Source organism: Typopeltis vanoorti, chromosome 9 (genome assembly GCF_054136105.1).
Source record: "Typopeltis vanoorti isolate ZY-2024b chromosome 9, IOZ_Tvanoo_1.0, whole genome shotgun sequence".
Lineage (NCBI taxonomy): Eukaryota > Metazoa > Arthropoda > Arachnida > Uropygi > Thelyphonidae > Typopeltis > Typopeltis vanoorti.
In genome coordinates, this window is record NC_143557.1 from 37,855,001 (window position 1) to 37,870,247 (window position 15,247).

A 15,247-nucleotide genomic window follows, 5' to 3' on the forward strand; every position below is an offset into this window, starting at 1 on the left:
CACACAAATGTGAAATTTCAACCCTGCCAATAACCTGTGACTCATACATCTGTAGAAGCGTGTTCTCGGCAATGACTGTTTCTATGGGAAACCAAGGAAACACTTTGTTATCATTGAAAAGAATATCTACATTCTGACCTCATTAATGGTCAAAGATATTTATTTATGTGAATTATTGTGGTAATTTCAGTATTATTAGCTAACAGTTCATACCCTTTCGTTTCATATCATTCCCTTTCTTTTATGGTTCTCTCTAAGTGAATATAGAGACCTAGAAGTAACAAATCTCTGATTATTCTACGTTGTACGACGTAGAATATGTCACATTGATCGGTTATTAAATGATTATTCACGATTATCGTTTTAACTCTTGAAATTTGAGAATATCAAGTATACAAAAGCGTTGTTTAAGGATAAGTTTTCTGTAGATAATATTTTGCTTTTTATAAAAAATTAGTACGTGGTGTGTACCTTAAATCAGACGAATATAGGCTTAGAAGAGTCGGTCTGCCAAAACCGAAAGGTTGCACAGAACGTTGAATTGGCATATGCAGGCACATTGCCTTTCACAGTTACAGGTAACACGCGCCACGCCGTTCGTTGCTATAGTAACAAGCTTTAAAAACACGCAGAAGACAAGAAGCCAGGTATCGGTTCATTTTCCTGAAAACGATCAAGTATTGAATGTAAAGCATTACAATACAAATTTGTAAATCAATGTTGCAAGCGAATTGCATCTCGGGAAATACTTGTAGGCAATACTTACGTTAAAGATGAAAAAAAATGTTGATGTATGGCTTCACTTGAAATATATGTTTAACTTAATTGCTGCATGGATGCTTCTGAGTTTCGTAGTCCGTTTATTTTCTTATACGCTTCTTAATAACTTTCTTCACATATTCTTCACCGCCAGATAAATTGTTATATACAATAAATTATTTATTATCTAATTCAATAGCTGAATTTCATTTACCGGCATAAAGTTTTCTTAGTGCACATATCCGGTCTTAGGGCGTCTTTTTCTATCATTAACTTTCGTAAGCTAAAATAAAAATAGGCAATTACTCACAGTCTTTTCTTTCGGACATAATTAAAGGACTTATTCGATCACTAACTCACTGGTAGTCACTGTTTCTTGTGAACACAAGAGAAGCCAAAGCGTCATACGATGACTTGAAGCCATACATGTTAGTTAGCCTTGTCATGCGCAAGCCTCCAGCGTTCTACCTGTGATCATTTCGCGGATAGTGGGGGACGCAAAAAAAAAAGTTTAGCGCATGCGTGCTGCTTCTGTTTTCAGAGTTCCTCGAGTATCGCCCAGCGAAACACGATAATGCGCAGCTGACGCAAGTCGGGAAAAGCCTTATAGCCGAAGAGTATTGCGCTTCCATTATCGCAAGAAAAGATATCACTACTTAGAGGTATCTTGAGAGACCTTGAAAGAAGCCTCTGAGGATCATAAAACTTCCGAAGAAATCACAATTGGCAACTTTAGTGACACTTCCTAAGTGGACTAAGATGGAAATATGACCAACTTGTTTGGAAAACAGTGAACTATTCGTACTCAAGAACTATCAGAAAAATACTCAGAGTGTGAATAATTAAATTGCTTTCATTAAAAGACCACTTTTATTCCAGAATTTTTGAAATTAAGAAAAGAGCATTCCTCTGATAGAAAGGCGACATTCATTATCCAATAAATCGTTTATTATACTGGATGATGAGCTATTTTTCTCTGAATACTTTTTAAATAACTTTATTCTACAGTAAAGTGTTTATTCCTAATATTGATAACACCTCTTTTTTTTTCTAGATATTTGAATAACACACACACACACACACACAGAGAGAGAGAGAGAGAGAGAGAGAGAGAGAGAGAGAGAGAGAGAGATTTATTACAACGCATACGTGAGAGCTTACAAATCCTCTAGTACATTATCGGTGTCGTGTGTGGGGAGAGTGGGCAAGAATGAAGGAAAGCCCGCTGATGTTTCTCATGAGCAACTGAAGGTTGTATTTGGAGAAAATAGTGCGAGGAAGACTGTTAGAAGACAAAGAAATAGACGAACTGAAAGAGGAGGACGACAAGCTGGACTGTGAACAGATGGTGAGCAGTAGATTCATATCGCATAGAAGCCGGTTCAGAAGACCAACCACTCTTGAAAAAAAACTTTTGAAAAGACATAGAAAAGACCAAGAAGGATGTAATCTGTTATTAGGATTGCCATTTGTTTTTCGACATAGTATCTTATTTTAGCGAAATTTCACCACCCACAATATATGAATGATATCCTAAAGTTGGAGCGTATTTGCGATTGCAGCGTAAGCAGCTGTACAGGGTGAGAAGTTGTTCGTTGAGTGGAAATACGGTACTAAATCGTTTATGAGCTGAGGAGGCTATAGATGCGATACGTTTGCTTCAAGAAAGGGTAGAGATATAAATCACTCAAAAAAAAAGAAAGAATGAATGAAATCTGATCTTTATGTAATTAACAATCTGTTGGGTACATTTGTTAATTAAATTAAATGATCCATTTTTCTTCAACTCTGTTGAAACACAAATAGCGACTATTTAATATCATATAAAGTTCATCTTCAGACTAACTGAACCATCTTCTCATCATTTTCATGTGCCATCTCATCTGGTTTGCTGCTTTGCTATCTGGAAAAGGTGTTTAATATAAATTTGGAATGACATAACTACAAGGCCTGTAATTATCTAATCAGATATCAGTTGAGTTTCTTCGTTCGTTCCTTCAGACCTTTTATCCATCTACAGTACTACCATGGTACAAGTTTTACAGTCTTTTATATATGGAATTAATTAATAGAGAAAAATAGAGCTGAAGTGGCGTGAATGCTTCGATAAAATAAGTTATAAAAAGGTTGAGAATAAGGAATTTCTCGGAATGCAGGACAGGTGATGTTTTTATTTCATCTCCAAAATCGATCGTGTAAATTTAAAACATTACCGAAACGGTCAACGGAACTAAAATAATTCTTATTGTTTCGTGGAATTCTTTCGAATAGAAGATAATGTGAAGATAGAGAAAGGCTAAACGAATTGAAACCTTCAAGACGCTCACGTTTAGTACGTTTAGTTCTGAACAGATATTTGCATGCCAAGTGCCAATTTTTCCAGAATCCGCATCTGCTTATATAATGTTGTATAGGATTTTAAGTATAACGTGTTCAGATTCATCCCTGCTGTTCAGAACAGCCTTCCCCGTGAAGTATTCTCCGAAGACTACAACCTCCAGCTCCTCAAAACGGATATCAATAGATTACGTTTCTCTTCACCCCTGCCCGCACAGCGGTTTTCTATTGATTGATGTATATTAATATTTCATATAGATTTTTTATTGGCATTGCGAACTCTAAGGATGTTATAAAAATAAATAAAATAAAATAGTAGCTGTTATTTCCACTCCGTATTAAATTAGTGTCTGTTGTCTCTTTCCTGCTTAAATCTGCAGCCATGATAATTTGCTATCAAAATAAAAAGAAAAAGAAACGATTTGCATATTTATTTAAATATCTGCCAAAAAAACACAAACCCTATTGCTCTATTTGTAGGCTAACAACTATCTGCTTCTACGTGTATATACATACAACAGTATAAATCACAGAGTTTGCTCTGAATCAGTATAAATAATCGTGTAAAGAATGTTCGGATTTTTCGAGCACCAGCGAGCAGAGACGGAGTTAGTTTTGTTCAAGGTCACAAAAACGCCGAACAGGTGAAATGGCGAATGCTGTCACACGTAGTAGTGGCTTGCATTAAGGCTTATGGTAGTTCTTTGATGATATTCGCTTTATATGAGTGCATTTCTTGTTTGAAAATAAATTTTAAAAAAAGTTGCGTGAGTGAAATGGAAAAACACATATTATTACACATTTTCCGAAAAGTTTCCATCTTATCAGGGAAACACACTCGCGTCCTTTACAATTCTGAATTTATTATTTTTTTAATTTTTGTAATAAGTACCTTGAATATGAAAATTCATAATGTTCTATTTGCAGAGTATGTGCGATATCCCATTGGAAAGGATATCGTACTGGGATGCAGGGTTTGTAATGACTTTCAGCTCATGTCTTGAGATTAGGTAGTACATGTTATCATTATTGCTTTTATTTATTTATTTATTTTTGCTTTGTCATAATACAAGAAAAAAAATTAAATTTTTGCTTTAATTGAACAGAGAAATGTGCTGTTAAAATACTGTTATTACAATATGCTATGATGGTCATACATTGTACAGAAAAAAAATTAAAAATAATTAAAACGCTAATACTGTTCTTAGCGCCGCCACTGCCATTGAGAATTTGCCAATATTTGTAGCAAAATGGAAAAATCCGAACCTCATGAAATGTTAGACAGCCTTGTTTATTACTACAATAATCCAGGTATAATAGTAATCCTTGATATAGTCCTTGGTATGGTGTAGTAATCCTTGATATAGTCCTTGGTATGGTGTAATAATCCTTAATATTATCCAGGTCTACCTACTCACTGATGAGACCTCAATAAAGGTAGAAATCGGTCTGGGTAGTGACCTTCCCTCATAATGCAAAACAGTAATACATCTCCTAGGAGCTGCGTTTTATATTATGAGAAAAATATAAAGGACAATGATCAAAACTTGCTCCACCTTTGCTCCGAGTTGCCCTAGTGTTGTACTACCAGGTGCTGACTTACGCTTGGACCCGCCGGAAGTTCTTCGGCATGAAACGCTTAGATTTCGATCTTCGAGTTTCTTATTCGGCTTTGAAATAACAAGGGATTTATTATCCCCTTAACTTAATTAGCCTTGTTTATTTATTTGTGTGTGTGTGTGTGTGTGTGTGTGTGTGTGTGTGTGTGTGTGTGTGTGTGTGTGTGTGTGTGTGTGTGTGTGTGTGTGTGTGTGTGTGTGCGCGCGCGTGCGCGCGCGTTGTGCGTGCTGCTACCATACAAGTTTACGCTATCCTTGTAGCGATCTCTGTAATAATGAATGCTTTTATTACTGAATGTATATAATATGTAACAATAAGCAATTTATATCTTCAGTTGTTTTTTTTTATGAAGAGAAATATCTTTCTCAACTCGTTAATAATTATGATACAGAATGTCAAAAGTTTTTTTTATTATTGTTGTTGTTCTTTGACAACCTTGATTAGACCCTTTAAGCACAATAATAATTACAAGCAATACTACAATAAAATTAATTGTTTTTTTCTACCATTATTTCACTCTTCCATGGATTGATATCGTAAGCATATTACAGGAATGTTTTTTTTTAAATTAGCTCATTATCATATATACCTCGATTAGTATATTTTTTCCATGCTACTATAAAATTCATTACATGTATTTAAATAAAGTAGACAAATTATGCCTAACTTTTAATAATACATTAGTAAATTGCAAGCGCAAAACGAGACCCCAAAATTAAAGCAAATTATTTTGCAGAGATTGTTGACAAAAAAAACTGCTAAGACACAAATGCGCAATGAAATTTGAAATGAACTTAAAAAAATACACAATCTTTCAAATTACAATCTCTTAATCTCTCAATCTCTCAATTACAACACTTGTGGATTCTTAACCCGAGCTTTAAAATTAAAACAGATCGAGTATCTGAGGTCATCAGTGTAAATGTGGGCTGCTCTTTTATTAGTGTGAACATCAATTACTGTATAAAAGATATTAACATTAAACGCCTGGCGAGTGCTTAAATTACTAAAAATTAGTCTCCTGCCGATAGTAATTAAGAACCAGGTCATTCGACTATCAGATTAATTAGATCTTCTACTAAAATATTGTATTTTTTTATTTATTTTTGGAAGACTGCAGTTTTATATAAAACATCAGGAGTTATATTGAACTTACCGCATACAGCATATGTACAAAAGAAAAAAATAGTTGAATTTTTTATTGATGCATTACACTATATTTTATCTATATTTGTTTAATGTAACGCTATTGTACTAAAGAAATAACATGAAAGTGCCGTTATGATAATTTCGTTCTGTATTTTTAAAGTTGCCAGACTAATGTATAAGCAACACCATATTTTATGGCCGCTGGATGGTTTTCAAATGGGTGTTTTTTGCACTTTGTCATAGAAACTCCTCCGACGAACGATGCATATCACTCTAAATTCTCATGAAGTAAAGTATTTTAAAAGTTTTGATAGCGCTTCGATAAAGAGTCATGAGTTAATAAAATTACGGCTGAGAAGTAAATATTGAGCTAATATAAATAATATTCACTAACTAATATATTTATACACTGAATTATTGTTTCTCTTATATCAGGCTTACTTTGCTTCGCTGTAAAGTTTTATGCAAAAAAGAAGTTTGCCTCTTAAACATTTGGGTTCTAATATGTGTTCTGAAGTTTAACAAGAAACATATCCAAGTTAGAATGGTATTTAAAATTCGCTCACAATATAATATGATAAGCTAATATGGTAAAGCTAACTTGATGCTGAGTACGTAGTGGGGAGATGTTTCCCCATCTATTAATTCTAGTCAGGGGCGTTAAGGCTTTTGAGTTGTTCTTGAATGTGGGTCCTTACTACACTATTCATTTCTCAAGAAAGGTATTCGGATTATTTTCAGGTGCGTATAAGTTAATCGTACTTTTTATGTATGGATGGAGGAAAGGGTTAAAAACCACCACCACCTCTCTGTTCAAGTTATATGGCATGGGAGGCAGAGTAAAATTAGGCTTCCCTTTTCACAAGATAACAGTGTACCGTGTTTTGTCGTACTCTTCATCTGACTCAGAGTACTACCAATGACATCCTTTGTCCATTGTAGCTTCGTCCCAAATGTTATGTTCCCTGCCTAAAACATTTTCCTTCAGAGGAATTCAAGTGCAGTCGGAAGATATTCGGTTATAAAGACCTGATTTTTAATTTCGTCTAGAATACTAGGAATCTTTATAAAGTTTTTTAACTGAAGTTGAGCAAGTCTGTCTGTCTGCGGATAGAGAGTTAAAGTTTGACGGTCATATTGCAAAATTTATAAAAACTGCAGAATAAGAAGTGCTAAGAAGAAGAAGACCGATAAGAAAAGAAAAGAAGGTCATCATTCCAGTATGCAAGGCTTTGACCGTAACTGGACTACTGTGTATGCACAGATTTGTTCTCCTAGATTTGTGAATGATAAGCAAGCCGTGGAAAAGGTGCAGAAGCAGATAACAGTCGGTTTTGGAATATTAGTATTACGGCATGAAGGACAGCTATTTGCAGAGTTTATTCATAATCGCCCTTTCCATCACAATAGGAGATGAAGAGATCATATGGCATATTTAATTTGATCGAAGGAGTTTACCTGTGATAATTTAAAAGGGAGTAAGGGGAAGGAATACAACATGAGGTCATTCCTGGAAACAGTGTAAAGTTATGATGCATAACTTTTTTCTTTGATGCAGACGAAGCATAACTCATTACTTATTTATTTATTTTATTATTATTTATTAGGGGATACTGGTTAGTGAATACACTCATTGAATCAGTCTAAAGCAAGATAAAAACAAATATTCTACCTGTTAGATTGCTTCCTATTCTTTATCTACCTCGAAAGGTCTTTGAGTCCAAGGAGTTTGTGAAATAATAATAATAATAATAATAATAATAATAATAATAATAATAATAATAATAATAATAAAATTTTATAAACTAATTGTGTTCTGTAGGTTTAATTACAAACATTCCTGTTTGAAATGGAAAAAAAATCACTCTTTGTTCACACACCATTCTTGTGTGATTATACCAAAAAACTTTGCCAGTTTCATTTTAAAAAATACGTTGTTTCTAATGAGTTTTAGTTTGCTGTCGCAGTAAGTTATGATCTTTTGATCATGAGCTAATTTGCTGCATATGTATCTCGCGATTGCACGGACCGCATTCCATAAACGATATTGTAACAATTTAAAAGGGCAGTAGAATAAACTTATATCAAGCAACATATTTATATCGATGTATGAAATACAAAAATAATGCGATTTATTTGAAAATGTACTTTTGAGTATCTAATTTAATGTTTTTAATGATTAACCATGACTACAGTGAAGGGAAAAGGCATACAAAGGTTGGTTGGTTACTCCTTCGAGCATATGCATTTTGTAATCTAATGAAATATTGTAAAAAAAGAAATGTTTCCAATATATGGTGACTCAGTTGAAATGTTAAAAATACCTAAGTCGGCGTGTCGGTTTGGTAATTAGTTCCTTTAATAATTAAAGGAACTAATTACCAAAGATCTGCAAATATCATACGAACACAAATACTTGTCACAGTTCTTCTTTTTATGGACTAATCCGTTCATATCTTCAGAATAGAACAATGCAAGTTAAAATTAACGGTTCTATATCGTCCCAGCGCCATATCTTTGCTGGAGTGCCACAGGGATCTCTACTGGCTCCATTGCTGTTTTCTGTATACATGTCAGACATCCCTCACAATCCGATGACTTCCATTTTAGCGCTGTATGCGGACGATACGGCAATACTAACCAGATCCCTCAGACCCCACTTCGTTACTAGAAAGCTTCAAGAAAACATTCTAAAGCTGGAGGGTTGGTTCTCTAGGTGGAGATTGGAAGTCAACCCCCTGAAAAGCTCAGCGGTTCTTTTCTCAAAAAGGCCAATGTCTCCTGCAGGAGATGTGTTACTATTCAATACTAAAATTCCCTGGCAGACAGAAACAAATTACCTGGGTGTAATTCTCGACAAAAAGCTATCTTTCAACCAACATATCAAGTCTGCATGTGCAAAAGCATCTAAAGCCATAGCTCAGATTTACCCGCTAATTAATAGAAATAGCAAGCTCAGCAACAGAATCAAATTGCAACTTTACCAGATGACGATTCGTCCCATAATCACCTATGCCTCTCCAGCCTGGAGCCACACCTCTAACGCTAACATTATCAAGATTCAGCGTGTGCAGAACAAGTGCTTGAGAATGATTCTGAACGCCCCGTGGTATGTTAGAAACAGCCAGCTCCATAGAGACACAAATATTCCATATATTCTCTCTTATCTACAATCCTTAGCTTCCAAGTTTTTTCTAAAGACGTCCACACACCCCAATGATTTGATTCAACAAGCTGCAGCATATGAGCCAACGGACATATTCAAATATAGAAGACCAAAAACTATATTAGCCTCCTATAACGATGCATAATCTCCATGCCCATTCAGGGCGAGCAAACTGCTCGTAAATTTTACCCTCACTGTAACCACGACAGATAGCGGGGAATATGAAAAGCATCTTGCTTCACCCTTAAAGACATAAATGTCAATTGTCAATTGTCAATTCTTTTTATGGATTAGTATTTGTGTTGCAATCGATTTATATATTTTGTGCATCCCGTGTACATAAGATTAGAAGACAAGTGTCTTCTACCATGGCAATACTTCAGGAAGAAATTAATATTTAATAACATACCGCAAAAAAGGAAATTGGATGAAAATTAGTAATTAAAATTATATAAATTTAGAATTTATCGAGGAAGAATTTGTATGCATATTATTAGAACTGTTTCTTGCTTCATTGCCGATGCATACCTCGACACAAGACAGATCAAAATAGTTGATTTACATCTGCAAATATCATACAAACACACCAACACAAATACTTGTCACAGTTCTTCTTTTTATGGATTAGTATTTGTGTTGCAATCGATTTATATATTTTGTGCATCCCGTGTACATAAGATTAGAAGACAATCATAACATTAGTATTGGGTAGGGTAGTGTAAAAATCTGGAAAAGTGGTACTACGCTAGAGACATGCATGGTATACAAGTAAGAATTCAGGTTCCCAAGCTATTCGTTATTTGGGATTACAGCCAAAACAACTAATGCTATGAGGCAATTGGATTATGTCTGTTAATAGTACGCGTTCTTCTTCTCAAGCATTAATAGTTTGCAATGGTTTTGTTTATATCAGTCCCCCCCCTTCACACACACACACACACACACACACATACACACACACACACACACGCGCGCGCGAGATTGCAGAATCTATAACACATTAATGCCACGTGTAGTAGGGTATAAATAGAAAAAGAACTCGGATTTCCATCCAAGCCAATCATTATGCAAAGAAGCCAGAAAATACACACAATTAATAGAAATATTGTGCAGCCTTGTAGCCTTAATTTTTTTGGCAGTAATTCCAACCTTGTCATTCCGCAAAACCGGCAAGCCTGCCAAAAGAACACACTCAATTAACAAACGTAAAATACTGGCCTTAGTTGATTCCGTAGTTCTGAACAACAGGTAACATCCTACCAAAGCAATATTTCTGTCACCAGTTTCAGATAATATTAGCAAAATTGGTGTCATGCAGAATGATATCGAATTGATTTGTGAAGTTTTATAAATAGCCATTATTCAATATCTGTGATCGTTTGTGTATATCTAAGTTATATATGATTCTTCTTCTTCAACCATTCAAAGAAAAACCCCTCTATGACCATATGAAACCGGCTAGCTCACTATTTAAATCCCATCACGTCATAGATGGGATTCGAGCCTGGGTCTTTCCAACCAAAGGGCTCTTCTATATTAACTGAGCTACGGAAGCTCTCCACTAGTGGTGTTTCATATTAATTATGAATGTTCCCTTCGAACAAACGAACGTTAATCCCCATTAGATTTTCTAATTCCTGCTTTAATAATATTTTTAAATGATATGTCAGAGTCTAAATGATATGTCAGAGTCTGTCTCTTTAATCCAATTTACTGTAACAGCAGTATAATATAAATTGTCTGATATTAATTCTTAAGTGTTTCGCTTTATCTCTTGTTCTTTTTCTGTTTAAATGCAGCATTTTAGATATTTTGCTAAATAAATATTTGGTTCAACAAATAGGCACAGTGTGCTGAATGTTTGATATTATTATATTATATTACAGTCTTAGAAAGTATGGTTTATATCGCTATTAGTACCTGTGGTCCTTTTTGACTGAGTGGATCGCTTTTCCACGCTGCAACCAACAGGGTTTGAATCATACCCACCAAGGATTTTTGTGAAAGTTACTAAATGGTAGACAGTTTTTGTTGCCTGATCTTAAACGACGACCGTCTTCACCAACCCGATTAACGAAGGAGGCCTGTAATAGCTTGAAAAGCTATGTTTGCTTTCTAGGGTAGTGTTTAATTTTCTGATCCTTATGTTATCCACGGCAGCTCTAAAATGTTTATGCAGTAGATTTACAACTTTAGCTGAGAATGGCATAAAAATGCTTTTTAATTTATGTTCTTGTAATTTTCCAGTCGATTGTCCCTCATTGTCTTAGACTTAAATTTAACAATTACAGATTTTTGGCTTTCTTTCTCCATTACGAAGTCGATGGATAGCTTCACTGCCTTACCTTTAAAGTCAACTTCAATATTGTGTGAAATGTTATGAATTATATCACATGTTTTCATCTGGCTGATGAGAGAGACGTTCTGTATGTTTATCCCTTATGAGAAGAAGAGAGAGGGAAAAAAAAACTCAATATATAGTTTATAGTGGCAATACCCTGCTCGGCCAAATAGATGGTGTCTCTGTTCTTTTATCATCAGAATGTGCTTTCGAATCTCAGTATGGTATGCATGTTGATGAATGCCTTTAAAAAGTAGATTAATTTATTTTCCCAGTATGAGACAGCCATCTTATTGAAAGTCTGAAATGGCTTGGAAACTATGCCATGTTTGGTCTCTAGAGCGGTATATTTTAGTTTTTGAGTTGCCTATTTTAAATCTGGTTCTGGTGGAACACAGCGCATGGATGTATGGACAAATATATCAGAAAGATGCAAAGGAGTTGAATCAAGGCTAGACGAAAAATAAACATACCACCTTGTGTTATCTCCGCGTGATTTCCCGAAGCTATTGGTTTTATCTTAAGCAGGGCAGGTAGGAGATGAACCGTGTACACTGCTATAGGTACATCTTCAATCATCACAAACTATCTAGATTTTTTTATGGATGACATTGAGGAAATTATTATCCGCCAATCTAATATATCGTAAGCGATACAGTGCGTGAAGAAACAAAGCGGATGAAAAGATTGATTTCATCTCTACTGCTAGAGAGATCAATTTTACAATATAATCTAACATTAAAAGGAAGTCGTAGTAGGTATATGTCGATACGTACGGCTCAATACCGTGTCCATAATTCGATATTCGATACCTTCATTTATCTCTGTTTAAATGCATTGTAATGGTCGTTCGAATTTTTGTTCTAGTAGCAATTTATTCTCTCTTTCCTTCCTTCCTGCCTTACTCGTTCATCTCAAAACTGTCTATAGAAAGCTTTCTTGATAGCTAGTTATAATGTAACTGTTACTCAAGCTGGAAACGTATTGCTAGTTGACTGTTTAGGAAATGCACACAACAATAGAAAAATTCGTTTCATCATTTTCTTCTCCAAACCCCCCCCCCCGTAATTCAATTTTATAAATTTCTTTACTTTCCTGTTACATAGTCTGTAAAATTTAAATCCTACATACCTCTTTCTTGCTATAATGCATTTCAGTTATCATATCGTGTATTATACACACATTATTGAATTAATTATAGTTAGCGAAACCTCATTTTACACTCGACTGTGTGTGTGTGTTATCTGACTTGGTGGCATCATGTTGGAAGCTTAATGGATTTTTTGCAACACTCAAAAAGAATTAAAATGGAATTTAATACTTCCTATATTTCGTCCTAGTCACTAGGACATCTACGGGGATTACAAAAAAAATTAATGTAACATATACACAAATAACAAACAATACTAAGCCCAACCACGTGGGTGACACTAAAGTCCTATCTAGGTAGAGCGCCCTCTAAGGGCAGTAGTAGGTGGCCTGGAATGTAAGGTGGGAACTCTGGTGATGAGTGTTTCCCAAATCTTCGGAAGCTTAATGCAACCGTATTTATTGAGATTTGGTTGGTTTTTGAGAGCTGCTGCTGCTTCTAAGAAAAGTCTCTCTTTCTTGAATTTGCTGTGGTGGAGCATGGTGGTTTTCTTCCATGATACCCTGTGGGTGGTGTCCAAAACATGGTCAGCGAAGCCTGAATGGCCATAGTTGTGTTTGAAGATGTAAGACTTGTGTTCCTCTAGACGGATGGATGCTGATCTGCCTGTCTGTCCAAAGTACGCCAGCTTACAGGAACAGGGTACTTTGTAAACTCCAGGCAGAGAGAGAGAGGAGGAAACTGATCTTTCGTAGAACGGATAAGGATAGCAAGTTTGCGGTGGGGCTTATATGCTGTGTGTAGGTTGTACTGTTTTAGTATCTTGGCTATTTTTTCGGATGTGCCACGGATGTAGGGTATGGTGATGGCATTTTTAAAATCTTGTTGACGAGAAGGACGGGGAATGGGGGAGGAGTTGATTATTTTTTTGATACTGTGATCGCTGTAGCCATTGGAGAGGAAAGTGCTGTGTATGTGGTTAAGCTCAGTAGTGAGGGCGGTTCCACTGGAACAAAGATTGTGGGCTCTCTTGATAAGAGTTTTAATAATGCCATATTGTTGAGAGGGGTGGTGGTGGGAGAGTTTGTGAATGTATCTGCCTGTGTGTGTGAGGGTTTTCTGTATCCGGTGAAGGTAAGTGTATCATTAGGCAGGCGTGTGACTAAGGTGTCTAGGAAGGGTAAACAATTGTTCTTTTCCTTTTCCATAGTGAACTGGATTCTTGGATGTAGACTATTGAGATGACTGAGGAAGGAGTCTAACGTGTCTGGGCCATGAGGCCAAATAGAGAACACATCATCTACATATCTTAGCCAGATAGAAGATTTGAGTGGGGCTGAGTCTATGGCTCGTTTTTCGAAATCTTCCATATAGAAATTGGCAAGGGGGGGTGAGAGGGGGGAACCCATGGTAGTTCCCTCTATCTGCTTGTAGATTTTTTTGTTCCAAGAGAAATACCCAGAGTTAATGGCAAAAGAAAAGAGATCTAAGATGTCAGAGGGAAAAACGTTTTCTAAGAGAGAGAAGGTGTCAATTAAGGGAATATTGGTAAACAAAGAGGAGATATCAAAGCTTACCAATATGTCTGTCTTATTCAAGGTTAAATTTTCTGTGAGGGCTTTAAAATGGGTCGAGTTTTTTATATAGGAAGGGGACCTTCCGGTGAGGGGGATCAGAGAGTTGGCCAGCTGTTTAGATAGTCTATAGCAAGGTGCATTGGTGGCATCTACTATAGGCCTGAGTGGGGAATTGGGTTTGTGGATTTTTGGTAAACCGTATATTCGGGGGGGGGGGGGACGGGAGCGGAAAGATTTAAGTGTTTTCGTGACGTCAGGGGCCAGGAAAATACTTTTTTGAGTAAGATTTTTAGTTTCTTAACTTGTGTTTTTGTGGGGTCGTGTTCTAGCGGGATGTAGGTAGCGCGATCGCGGAGGATAATGTTCATTTTACGATTGTATTCACTGGTATTAAGAACGACTGTGGCATTACCCTTATCCGCTCTGGTGATGACGATACTTTTTTCTTTACGTAGTTTCAGGAGAGCCGTGCGTTGGGCATATGATAAATTACTTTTCGGCGGCGAAGAATGCGCGAGGAATTAAGCCTCTACACACGTATGACTTGGTGGCATAAATCTAATATATACGAATATTTTTTGCTTCGAATAGGTATTGGAAATCTGAAAGTCTCTTCTCAAACACTAGCCAGATCGACCTGGAAGAAGGAAAAATTTTAGAAAAGGAGCAGTTATTTTCAGAAAAATCGGACAGAAAGATTCAAGGTATTAATTTATTGTTATCGTTAAATTTCTTAATTATATTTAAAAAGTTTAATGTTGTAAAAGAATGCACTATGATCAAAAGCAGGTAGAAGATATAAATACTAAAACGAATTAAGCCTACCACAACTATTACTTGCGGTTATTACTATATTACTAATATTAGTTTCGCTTAGTCTCATGCCATTTTCGATACTGTACAGTAGGTTATAGAAATGAAACGACAGCAAAGCAGAATGAGGCATTTCAAGTTTAAAATTGTACAATAATGAAGCTGCAAATTAATAACTCTGTCTGAATTACCATTATAGTCCACTAGGAATTAGAAACGGGAATTAATTATCTTTTTCCCTTTTATAATTAAGGATTTAAAAGTTTTAGATAATCGTTTCTATTTAAATTTTACTAATAGAATTTCTGTAAAATTTAAATGTCATTTCTGTAGAACGTACGAAGTTCATTCTACGGTCTAATTGAAAGGGAACGGCTTTTATTTCTTGTTTTCTC

At 35.6% G+C, this 15,247-nt stretch overlaps 1 protein-coding gene across 1 annotated transcript in view; it reads left to right on the forward strand.

The window, feature by feature from the left end:
• LOC150102980 (uncharacterized) overlaps positions 1 to 15,247 on the forward strand; it is a 166,714-nt gene that overhangs the window by 76,163 nt on the left and 75,304 nt on the right. The window contains exon 2 of the mRNA XM_090398061.1: positions 14,631 to 14,743. The gene's annotated coding sequence lies outside the window, so the exon portion shown is untranslated. The remainder of the gene's footprint in view (positions 1 to 14,630; positions 14,744 to 15,247) is intronic.